The sequence below is a fragment of the Chaetodon auriga genome, chromosome 9 (genome assembly GCF_051107435.1).
Source record: "Chaetodon auriga isolate fChaAug3 chromosome 9, fChaAug3.hap1, whole genome shotgun sequence".
Lineage (NCBI taxonomy): Eukaryota > Metazoa > Chordata > Actinopteri > Chaetodontiformes > Chaetodontidae > Chaetodon > Chaetodon auriga.
Genome location: NC_135082.1, coordinates 4,916,732 through 4,929,206, shown reverse-complemented (window position 1 = coordinate 4,929,206; position 12,475 = coordinate 4,916,732).

Sequence of the window (12,475 nt, the reverse complement as noted above, 5' to 3'; positions counted from 1 at the left end):
GAATCACAGCCCCATGTGCTCTCCCCTCCAAAAGCAGACGCTTTCAATATGTAGTGCTCTTGACAGCAGTTATTTAGCCAGGTATTAGAGAGGCCCACAGAGACTGCAACTTACTGTGATTGATTAGACACTCACACACACACACAGAGACACACACACACACACAGAGACACACACACACACACACACACACACACACACACACACATACATATACATAGGGCCCATGCAAACCCTCACTAATACTGTTGTGCCAATATGCAATACTGCACAATTGATGACTGGTAATGCAGATGAATAATCAGTCCACTTTTTGAGCAGTGTTGGCAGGTGAGTAAGCCCAGATCAATAAATGGTCAGAGAGTCTAATCAATGAGAAAGAGCTGTTTGGGTGCATTAGCCCAGAGTCTGGGAGGAAGGCAAAGGTGTGAGCTGTTGAAGCAGATACTGAATTTTGTTTTTGCATGTCCAATGTGTTCATGGGTCCACAGCGAAATTTTGCAAAAAGCTTTGCCTGTTGCTGTCTGTATCCTCCGCTCGGTGTGCACATACTATCTGTGATCTGCACAAGCTGATCACTCACATGTCTACACAGGTAAAACACAGTCTGAAGAACAGTAAGTTGTTGCTCTTGATGATATCTTGGCATATGTTTTGTTTCTTGTACAGACTCTCTCTCTCTGTGTGTGTGTGTGTGTGTGTGTGTGTGTGTGTGTGTGTATTCGAATACAAACTGGACCCTGATGGACAAGTGAGGCAATTAACTTTCCTTTATTTTCTCTATCTCCATCTCAGTTTCTAACATGGATGATCAATAATGCGTCTGCATAGAAAAGAAATTCAACCATAGTCTTAAAACAAGTTTAAGCTCAATACAGGTCCACTGTCGGATGTCAGTTGTAGATGTTAAGGGAAGAGCACACGGGAGCTCTGTCTCTGGGTCAGTAATGAACATCTCCCCGTGTGGATGTGAACCTGACCTTTGTTACAACACCTCCAGAAGCACGTGCCAGAACAGTCCACCTTCTTCCACCTCTCCTACATCCACGCTAACCTCCCACACACACTTGCTCCAGAGCATCTCACCTTGTATTTATATCCTCAGTGACAGTCATGCTACTACCTGCCTCTTCATGTGGTCCACTCACCCAGTTCCCTTTCATGATGTTTTCATTTCTTCAGTGTGAGACCTCTGTGACCTGACTCTAGTGCTGCACATGTACTGCAACATTTCACTTTGTCTGCTTTTCGTTTCAGTCCATTTCCATCGCTCTTGCTTTTACACATTAGTTAGTTTCTATTGGGGTAAAACAAGAGAGAGAAAAGCTCCTTTTTTTTGCACTGGGGTTAAATTGGACCTTCACCCTTTCTCTGGTATCACAGCTTTGTCAACTCTTTCCAACGCTTTTGAGACATTGGCTCACACTGACCAAGCAAACATAGAATCTTGGACAAACAGACAAGCTGTTGCACAAAGAGTGAAATCAATGGGGGAGAAAGCATGGCCATGCTCAGGATGAGTCAGGCACCATCAAAGCTGTCTATACATTTTAATTTTCAGCAAAAGTATAAATATTGTTTCCTCTTAAGCATCATTCTGATGTGGCATTACTAATATTCATATTATTTTGGATTATGTTGTATTTCAAACAATCAAGCAACTGATTTATTTATAGAGCACTTTTCATACATGCCAACCCCCAGACCCCCACCCCACGACTCTCTCTCTCTCTCCCTCTCTCTCTCTCTCTCTCTCTCTCTCACACACACACACACACACACACACACACACACACACACACACAGTGGCTGAATACAGAGGAACCAGGTCAGGAAACACTGCCGTCTGTGCTGGGGGCTGCGGCACTGCAGCGGAGCAACACCACAGAGCCAGGGTGCCCCCACCCACCCCAGCCGGTGTGCCCCGCAAGAAGAGACATCCCAGCCCCAGCCGATAACAGACCCCATCACAGAGGGCCCCCACTGAGGAAACACTGGAGATATATATATATATATATATATATATATGGGATAAAATTAAAAAAACATACAGGATAAAAATATATAAGAACATCAATAAAAGCTAAAAGTAACCATATATAAACGTATGAGAACATTTAGTTAAAAGCCAAAATAAAAGCATAGATTATAAGCATGTATAAGAAGAAAAATAAAAGCCAGATTAAATGTAAAAGTACAAATAAATGATAAGACAAAATAAAATAAAAAGTATATTAAGAACATGAGTTAAATGCCAAATTAAGTAGGTTGGTCTTGAGCCCTTCTTTAAAAGTATTAATGTTCTCTGTGGCCCTCAGGTCCTCCGGTAGGCTGTTCCACAATCGAGGGCCATAAAACTGGAAAGATGCCTCACTGTGCGTTCGAGTTTTTACTCTAGGAATAGATAAAAGGCCGGTGTCGGAGGACCTGAGGTTCCGCAAGGGTTTGTAAAGTGAAAGCAATTCTGAAAGATAAGGAGGCCCAAGACCCCTAAGACATTTAAGAACCATTAAGAGAACCTTAAAATTGTCCTGAAACACACAGGGAGCCAATGCAGTGATTCTAACCCGGAGTAACATGCGCCTGCCTTCTGGTCCTCGTCAGCACACGTGTAGCTGTGGTCTGTAGAAGTTGTAAACTTGTGATGTTTCTTTTTGGAAGACCAGAAAGCAGGGCATTGCAATAATCAATACGACTGGAGATAAAAGCATGCATCAGTATCTCTGTGTTGACTGAGAGAGAAACAGGCGGACTCTGGCTATATTCTTTAAATGTGACGGGATCTGGGAAAACCAGTCACATGTCAAAATTTTACCTTTTGGAGATTTTAATATCACATAGAAGCTTATTTCGTCTTCATGTTATGTGGTTTACTATGATTAGGGTGAACAGATGTCCCGCTTTGTGCGGGACAGTCATGCATTTCCATTACTTTTCACACATCCTGCAAATTGTGACGTTGTCACGAAATGTTAGCGACACTGTCAATAACAATTCGCGTGTGACATGTTGTGTAAAATCCATGCAGCTGAGGAGGTTTAAAAACTCTTTGGACGTGTGGTCTGATGGATTATCTATGTGCAAGTTAAAATCACTGGATATAATGATAAAATTGTAAGTGACATGGATTATTGATAAAACTTCTCATTGAAGCAGCATCATATTTAGATGGTCTGTAGATTGTGATGCAAAGAATGGAGGGGCTGCTAAAAACAAAGGCATGGTGTTTGAAGGTGGTGAACTGATCAAATGAGGTGTTTTTTGGTCCAAGTGAATTATAGATTATTGATGCAGTACCGCCACCCTTCCTGCCACTTCTTGCGGAGAATGTGAAGATAAAATTTGGTGGGGAGGCCTCAGTGAGAACAACTGGCACATCTGTACCAGCCACGTTTCGGTTAAAAATAAACAATCAATCTTCTAATCTAAAACTAGGTCATCGATAATAAAAGATTTGTTTAAAAGGGTGTGAACATTAAAAAGTGCTATGTTGATGGTGACAGGTGACCTATTAAGTGAAGAGTTGGTTTGTATGTGTTTTGGGAGAGGTCTTAGGTTATGAGAGTTCAGAGGGTGAGCACGGTGGTGTCTGGTGTGTTGATGCAGTGTAATGATAACGTGAATGGGAGAAGTGTTGGGGTGAATAGGTCCATGTCCGGTGTTGTGTGTGCTGTGGTTAGAGGTGGAACTTGATGCATAGGAGCAAGGACCTGAGGGACATCAATCGGAGGCAGACTGATCAGCTGGTGCAGGTTTGGGGAGATTGGCATGCTGCACACCGTATGCCAGGCTGGCAGACAGCATGTGGGCACCTGCACTGTTCAGGTGAAGTCTGTCTGGCCCAAAGAGATGCTGTCTCTCCCAAAAGACATCAAAGTTATCAATGAAGCTGACATGGTGAGAGTTACAGGCAGAGGAGAGCCAGGTGTTGAGGCTGAGCAGACTGCTGAAGCTGCCTATCCCTCTGTTACAGGTGGGGGTAAGGCCAGAGATAAAAACACTCACCTGGAACTTTAAAAGTTCAGACTGCTGCCTGGCGATGTCATCCGCTCCTGCGTGACTAATAATCCTTTTTGCCTGCGGATGGGAGCTCAGGATGTCCGGGATTTTCCTGTCCCTCACGATGGAGTCCCCGATGACGAGGGTTGTGGGAGCGTCCGCTCGATCTTCAGGGGGGCAAGCCAGCTCTGCCAGCAGGGAATCCTTCCTCTGCAGCTTGTCTAACATTCGTTCATTATCCTCAAGAAGGTCAGCAATCTTTTTGTATGCCTTTTTTAGAAGTTGTAGAGGTTGTATGCCAGATAAAGTTCTCTTGTCCGGCCTAACACTAAAAACAGTTAAAATGCCCAAGACTTAGATACTAAAGAGCTAAAAAAGGCTAAAAGTCCAACTCTCAATCAATCAGACAACAACTATTAGTTCTTCTTTACTTGGATCCCCATTAGCTTCATCAAAGTAATCGCTATTCTGCCTGGGTTTCCTGCAAAGCAAGAACAATAAAAGACAACAATCAATCAAAGTCACATGTTGTCAAAAAACCACAATATAAGACTCTACACATGAAACTGCAAAGAGTGGCTACCTATGAGGAAGAACAAAAGAACAAAACTGTCACACAATCATGACACAAAAAAATCACCAAAAACAAATAAAAAAGTGAACAAGGATCTGTTTTTAATCTGTCTGATATTGGCTGAGCGCATACTCCAGCATAGCCTTTTAGCACAGACAGAACAATGAAAACTAATCTTGCTCCTCTGTTCTGTATAATTTAAAGCTTTTTAGATATTTTTCAGCTTCACTTGACCAGATGACTGGGCAGTACTCCAGGAGTGACAGAACAAGTGACCCAACAACATCAATTATAACAGAAGATGGAACATATGCAGAATATTTCCTTGAAATAGCGATGCCCTTTCCCATCATGGAGACAGTGTAATCAATCTGGTCAGACCAAGAGAACAAGTTATCTGATTTAACTCCCAGTAATTTGGCTTGAGTGACCTGCTGAACTGAGATCCCATCAAAAGACAAGTTGAGCACAGCGGCAATCAGCAAGAACAATCCTATTGCCAAATACATGTAGTTTAGGTAATGTTCAGCACTTATTTGTTCATTTTCACCCGAACAGGTATGTAACTCGACAAGTAGATTATCTTTTGGCTAATATAAAGTATACATAACTACATCAGTATCTTTAACAACATATGGTAAATCATTCATAACAACTGAAAATAAAACTTTCCCCACAACTCCCTGACAAATGCATTGAATAATGTCTAAAGACCAGATTCTGGTCATCTTATGAACCGTATTCCTGAGGCTACATATATGTCAGTGAGCAAGAGCGAAATCATTTCTGTGGCAAACTTGATAGCAAATGTGTAGTTATGTTATTCAGACACAAATCGGACAGAAAAATATATAAAAAGTAGCCATCGGACATGAACAACAACCTCATAAAGAAAGACATGAGAAAAAGTCCCATATTAAAGAAATGTAAAACGAATGAATGACTCTAAGTGAGTCTTAGATACCACCAAAGTATAAATGGAATCAGCAAACATCAGATTATTCAGGTCATGTATCTTGTTCCTGCTGCAGATTTTCACCTGTGCAATTACCAGGTCTTTGTTTGAGTCTTTTAAAGGGCTTAATGTCATCATCGGTCGATGATTGAGTTAGTGCAGGAAGTAATTGACATCTGTCAGTCATCATCATGACACGATTAAAGTCAGTCACACCCAAAGCTCCAAATGAAGAGTCCTGAGATCAAATTTGAGTGGCAATGACAGCTTCATTACCTTTGTTATTGTTCACCCAGGGGTTGTTGTCACTTGTACTTGCCCATCTCTGTAATATCCCTGATGACCAGCACTTTTGCCTCCCCATTTAGATTAATGAACACTTTGCAGTTTGTGGCCCACATTATTTGGATCCCTTCTGTTTCTTCAGGAAACGTGCTTGTCTGGCGATGTCTACATTTTTCTTGGTCAGGTGTTCCTTGACATACACACAGGTACCCCTCAGCTTTCTCCCCTGCCTGAGCAGTGCATTTTTTCTGCTTTATGCTCACAAAGCAAATTATGATCACAGCTTTCTCACAGGTTTTTTGAGGGAGAGGATGACATGCCTCAATATCATTGCTGTCCATAGATATTCCCTTGCTGTCCAAGAAGGCAATCACCTTTTGCTTGAGGGAGACCAGGTCTGGCCCGGTTTGCTCTCTGCCATTCTCCAAGCCTCTGACAATCAGGTCGTTCATGCGAGAATATTGCTCCAGGTCAGCCACTTGGCCCTACCACTTGGTGCGATCACTTCACCCTTTTCAGTATTTTGTCTTTGCAGAGCCTTTACTTGTGCCATCAGGTCCACTGTCATTTTAGCGATGTTAACAATCTCTCCTGACATAAACTTTAGTGATTCCTTTATGTCCTCTAGGTCCTCATCTGACAGAGTACTGGCTGCTTTTGTTGGCATTTTGCTTGGTAATTTTATGGAAAACAATACAAGATTGAAAAAAAAATAAGAAAACCGCCAAAGTTTCACTCCACATACCCAGGCTAAATAAACAAAGTGAGTCCTGTTAGATCAAGGTCTGAGTTCAAAATCAAAGTTGTAAACCAGGTAAATCCAGTAATATATTCCAGTGCCAACTGAAGTCTGAGGTCTTTGTCCAAATTTGCACTGCAGGTGTGTTTGGGTTAGCCAAGCTAAAACTATCTAGCCTATGCTATCTTGCAGGCTTACCAGTGTTGTATGCTCAAATCTGTTTTCATAAATCGTTCGATCCAGGGTCCACGGTCCAGCTGTTGGTTAATGGCAAAATCTGTCCAGAGGCAGAAGTCTAAAATCCAAAACCAATGTCTTTCAGAGAAAGCCTGAAAAATTGACACAGACATAAACAAATATAAACAAAATACATCTGTCTTTACTTAATCCTCCTGTAAACTTGTAAACTCAAACTTTAAACTCCTGCCTTGATGTAACTAGAACATAAACCTGCATTGAAGAAGTGAACACATCATGAAAAGGGAACTGGGTCAGTGGGCCACAGGAAGAGGCAGGTACAAGCATGACCGTCATTGAGGTTAGAAAATACAAGGTGAGGTTGTCTCAAGCAAATGTGTGTGGGAGGTTAGTGCAGATGCAGCAGAGGTGGACGGACGAGGATTGTTCTGACACATCTTTCTGGAGGTTTGGAACAGTGCCGAGTCTAAATATGTCTTAAGTCTACCATTGAATTTTCTATGCATACACATTTCCTGACCATCCATTACTATACACAAAAGTTTTAAACTGTAATGGAGACAGTGAAAAAAAATTAAAAAAATAAATAAATAAGTAAAAAATGCGCACAAGCAGGATTCCTCACTCTAAGCCAAGGTGATAAAGAGAAGTGAGTAAAAGAAACAGGCTGTGTATGACAGAATAAATAGAGGAAAATGACAATATATTGTCAAAGAGCACCTTTGACTTTTACACTGAAAAGATCACAGAAAAAACTGAACTCGAACTGAACTTGTTAAAACAGAGTGTCTAAGCATGAGAGCGATTGAATTCAGTTTGCTGGCACAATCCAGTGGCTGAAAATAGAAAAAGAGTACAGCTTGCCTTTACTTCAAGAGACAGCAAGAATACAGAGAGAGATAAAAGAGCCATGAAAACAGATTTACAGGCTAAACTACATGGGATAAAATGAAGGAAGAAGGAAAAAGTCAATGCTCTGTGCTTCTCAGAGACTCTTAGCTATCATTTATTGATCTGGGCATACTTGTATGTCAATACTGCTCAAAAACAGGACTGATTAGTCATCTGCATTAGCAGTCATCAATCAGTACTGGACTGCATATGTGCAACCGTGCATATGTGTGTGTTTATCTGCCAGCGTGTTTGTGTGTGTGTTTGTTGTTATTTGTGATCGATCACAGCGTGTTAAGTTGCAGTCTCTCTGGGCCTCTCCCCTACCTGGCTGAACAGTGCGAAAGCTGCTGCTTCTGAACAGGAGAGAACAAGAGTTCATGGCTCTTCATGCAGTGTTGGCCACCTTAAATTCAGGTCTACACAACGGGACCAAGTGTAAGTCCATTTTTAACTTGGGGGTGCAAAGAAACGGGAACATCTGAATCACTCTTCCACATCATCGATCACCATCCTCAGTGTTTGACTGATACAGAAATAAGCTTTGTCAACCAAAGTAAAAAAGGAAGGAAATTTGAGAGGCAAAAAAGCTATTTACCTGCAAGGACAGCACACCAAGAAAGTGTGCTGAGTAAGGACAACTAGGGAGCTTTGAGTTATAGAATAAGATTTTGGTTAAAAACACATTTAAGTCGGAATGCGAAAGCAGCTTAGAAATGATTTTGGCAATTAGCTGAAATATTTTTGCGAATGTATTTTTCCCATTAGCTCTATTTAGTATTTATCATTGACCAAAATCACTCCCTGCAGCAAAAACAATGTATTAACAGAGAACTTCCATGTGACAGTCATTGCACTATTTACAGCACCACCCATCTCATCAAAGCCATAAAGCCTTTTTCGGTTTATTAAACCTTAAATATGGAATGTTTGTCTCCCCCTTCTGGCAATGAGAGTAATTACACAGACACTATTGACACGCTCATGACACTATAGTCTCCCCCACACTCCTATATGCACTAGCCCACTCCATCAATATGGTTGCTCCACCCTTCAGCTGTGGTAAACCAATCATGGCTGCTTGATGCACAGTACATTGCTACTGGTGCACCAGTGCCAGAATTAATCAGCACTGCCATTGTGGAAAGGCTCTGCTGTTTGAGGGAGCTGTCAATACATTGAGCAGCAAATGAGGATTGTGCTGGGAGAGCTAAACCGTATTGACAAACAGATACATGGACACTGCATCCCAGTAACGTCAACAGTACCAAAACCATCGCACATAGTGAGAAGGTTGGTTTTTGGAGGAGATATGGTTGAAAACCATGTTGATGGAGGTATCAGAAGAGCAGCCAGTGAGAAGTGTGAGGTCATAAAGTCCATGCAATACACCTGCATTAATACTGGATTTTACCTGTCAGCTGCTTGCCAAGTTGATGAATGAAGGAGCAGTCAGACCTAAATTTGCTTGTTCATTTCAGTGAGGAACTGTGCAAGACGTATTCCCTCCTTGTCACAGGGGTGGGTCAGGACTGAGCTGTCATTCAGGAAGTATTGAGTGTATTCTCGTTAATGTAATACAAGTAGAGGTGGAAGGAGTGATGGTCACTGGCTGTATTAATTGCAACAACGGTGATAGAAAATAATGACAAGTGTTTGATACCAAGCTGTATAATTTACTATTGTTGAATGCTGCTTTTAGGGTGTTAGCCATGTTAGCTCTTGTAGTTTTTGTTTACAACCCTGCACACACAATTTCTATCTATGGATAGTGAAGAACAAGTGAAACTGCTGATGCCAATCAGCTGATGCAAGCCTGACTTCACTGCTCTGCCAGAGGAAATTCAACACATTATCAAGTTTGGAAAAAGTATCATTTCTGTTTTAGAAAAGGCAAGCGGCTACCTTTTTAAGAAAATTATTCATTGGTCATATATTTGCAAATTAGCAGCATGCTGACCATTGTTGTCATGACCATTTCAGATCTTCTCATTGTGTAATAAGATGTTCTTACAGTCATATAAGTTATATACTCTGGACTGTAAAGTAATTCGTAGCTTAACTTATATCTTTAAACTAGTGTCCTACAAATGGTATATTGGCACAATGCTGTTCAAAGATGGTACATCCTTTGTTGCAATTGCTACTGTCAAAATCCCCTGAAAAAATAAATTGAACTTAATAAAATATGACCAATATTTTAAATGTGTCCTGAACCTGTTGGTTCAACATGTCAATGTGTGTTAGTGTCAAACAATAGTTCTCATGTGATGTGTAGCTGTTTTGTCTCAATTGTGTGTCCGTGTTCATCTGCTTTACTGTGACACTAATCCGATTTAGCCATCAAAGCAAACCGAGGACACAGGGTTGGCAACCACTAAGAGAAAGTCATATAGTAGCTAATGTTTTGTGAAGAGTAATCCCATGAGTTGGACCATCAAAGGTTTGGCACTGCTCTAGTGAAATGGTAATGTTTGCTTGCCAAATCAAAAAGCAATAGGTGTAGAATATGTCCCTGTGTTTTCTGTTAGAGGAAAACTCTTTGATGATAAATGCAAACAGATGCTGGGAGAGATATATGTGAAGGCATCACCTCAGAAATCAAACATTGTCTGGGACTTAAACTCCCAAGAGTTTCAAAGTCGAAATTCCATTTAACTGTTGAAATGGTTTTTCTCATCAAGCTGACTGTTGGGACTGAGGTTTTGATCCTCTGTGCATTTTACCTCAGTGTGTGTGAGAACAGAGTTTGATTGATATATATGTCAGCTGTGTGTGTGTGTGTGTGTGTGTGTGTGTGTGTGTGTGTGTGTGTGTGCAGACAGGAGCTTGATTGACCGGTGTGGTGACTACTTCCTTGGTGAGAGGCATCAAATCAAATCAAGTTTATGGTCGTACAGTGACCGGACATTTTTGACTGGGGTTGCCCAAGCAGCACTGACTTTTGCAGGGGTGGCATGAAGTTACATGTACGTACATAAATGCAGAATTGCATTAATTTACCATTTGTCATACGTACTTGATTACTGACATTACTGTATCTTATTGTTTCTTATAGTCCTCTATGTATATCTATCTATCTATCTATATATATATATATATTTGATCATTATATTTGCATTTGATCCATTCTAAGTATTGGGAGCAGTGGAGAGTGGCCCAGGATCAACTCCAGGTCTGAGTCAGTGCCCTTCAGGCAATTGGTTGCTGCTGATAGATTTATGGTATGCATGAAGCTTCTACCATCAATGCAGTCACATCAGAAGGAAAACAAAAAAAAAAACAAAAAAAAAAACATTGCTGTTGACTGTTGAAATGTGACTCTCAAAACAACATGACTAACAGAGCTCCAACAAAGAGTAAGCACTTAAATTAGCTCCTAGGATTAGGTATTGTAGCTAAGTCTATGGGGATGCAATTCCGGGGAAATTTTCTGGCTGACCAACCAGCAGCCTCTTGTTATTCAATTATTCAAATTTGTGTGAGGCCTTGTAAGAGTGGGAGTAGCAGAACATTTTCTTGACTTCATTTTTTGATGGCCAGCTGTGCTTTTTTTAACCAGAGAGCACAGATCAGGAGCTAAATGAAAGTGAAAAGGTAAGACAAACAAGGGTGGCAGAGAGAGGATTGTGCTGCAAGAAGCTGGTGTTGTTCCTCCATTTCCTGCTCTCCAGGCTTACTGCACAGAGAAACTTTGCTGCAAATCAAGATGCGTCTGTGGATCAGAATGAGCGCATCATACAACTGCAACAAATTTGTACTTCTGATCAAAATTGAGAAGCTAGAGATTGTGTTTCACCCTAACCCTGGGGAAAAAAAGCAGGTGGACCAGACAGCTCTCCATAAAATGGCAGCTTTTTAATTGCTTAACTTATGTGTTACATTGGTCCAATTTTCAAAGCAGGAGATGACTCGTAAGTCTGACTCGTAAGGAGTAACAGAGTTTTGAAAGGCAAATTCAATTGACTGACTTTCTGAATTTGTCAATCTCACACTACTGCCCTTCCACCTCCCAGTCTAACTTGTTAGCAGCAGTTCCATTTATCAGAAATATTATATTTACCTGCTGAAAAAGTTTAATTTAGTAAACACCACCCTTACGCGGCATGTGGGAGTAAGAAACTCCAAACTCATTTCTACAGTGAGTCAGCAGGTAGTAAACAAAGAGCAGCCTCATGGCACTTAGAACAAAGCCCTAACTTTCTAATGAGATGTCATGTTTCTATTACTCAAACCCATTCTCTGATATGGATACTAAAAAACTGCTGCAGTAATATAGTTATAGGCATTAAACAGGACATTCTCCGCTGTGCTGCGGTGTTATTCAATAAGGAAAAACAAATGGATGCCATATATTTTTAACAGTGTTGTCACAGACAGAAGCAGTGATTTATTTGGCAGGAGGCTGCAAAGCAAACGTAGGATAGTCAGCACTCCTGCTCCTGTGTATTCAGTAAAACCCTGACACTGTCATAATAAATTCCAAGTATCTTAACACAAAGGTAATAACATTGTTTTTGGAGCCTCTCCATTTGTGAGGTGTTTCCAAAACTATCTCAATTTAATTTCGCGCTGGCATCACAGTCAACATGTTGACCTTTCAAAATAAGCACCATTTACTCATTTATCACTCTCAAATTAATATAATGAATGAACTGGGCATTACGTCTACCGTCCTTATTTAAAACATGACTGTACATAAAATGAATATGACACATAAATTGCATAATGCAAAATGAAGCAAGACTAAGGGCACAAATGTGGGCTGTGAAAATACACAAAGGTAAATGACAACGCATTCCTGTCTAAACAAAGATTTGTCATAAGTCTGCCT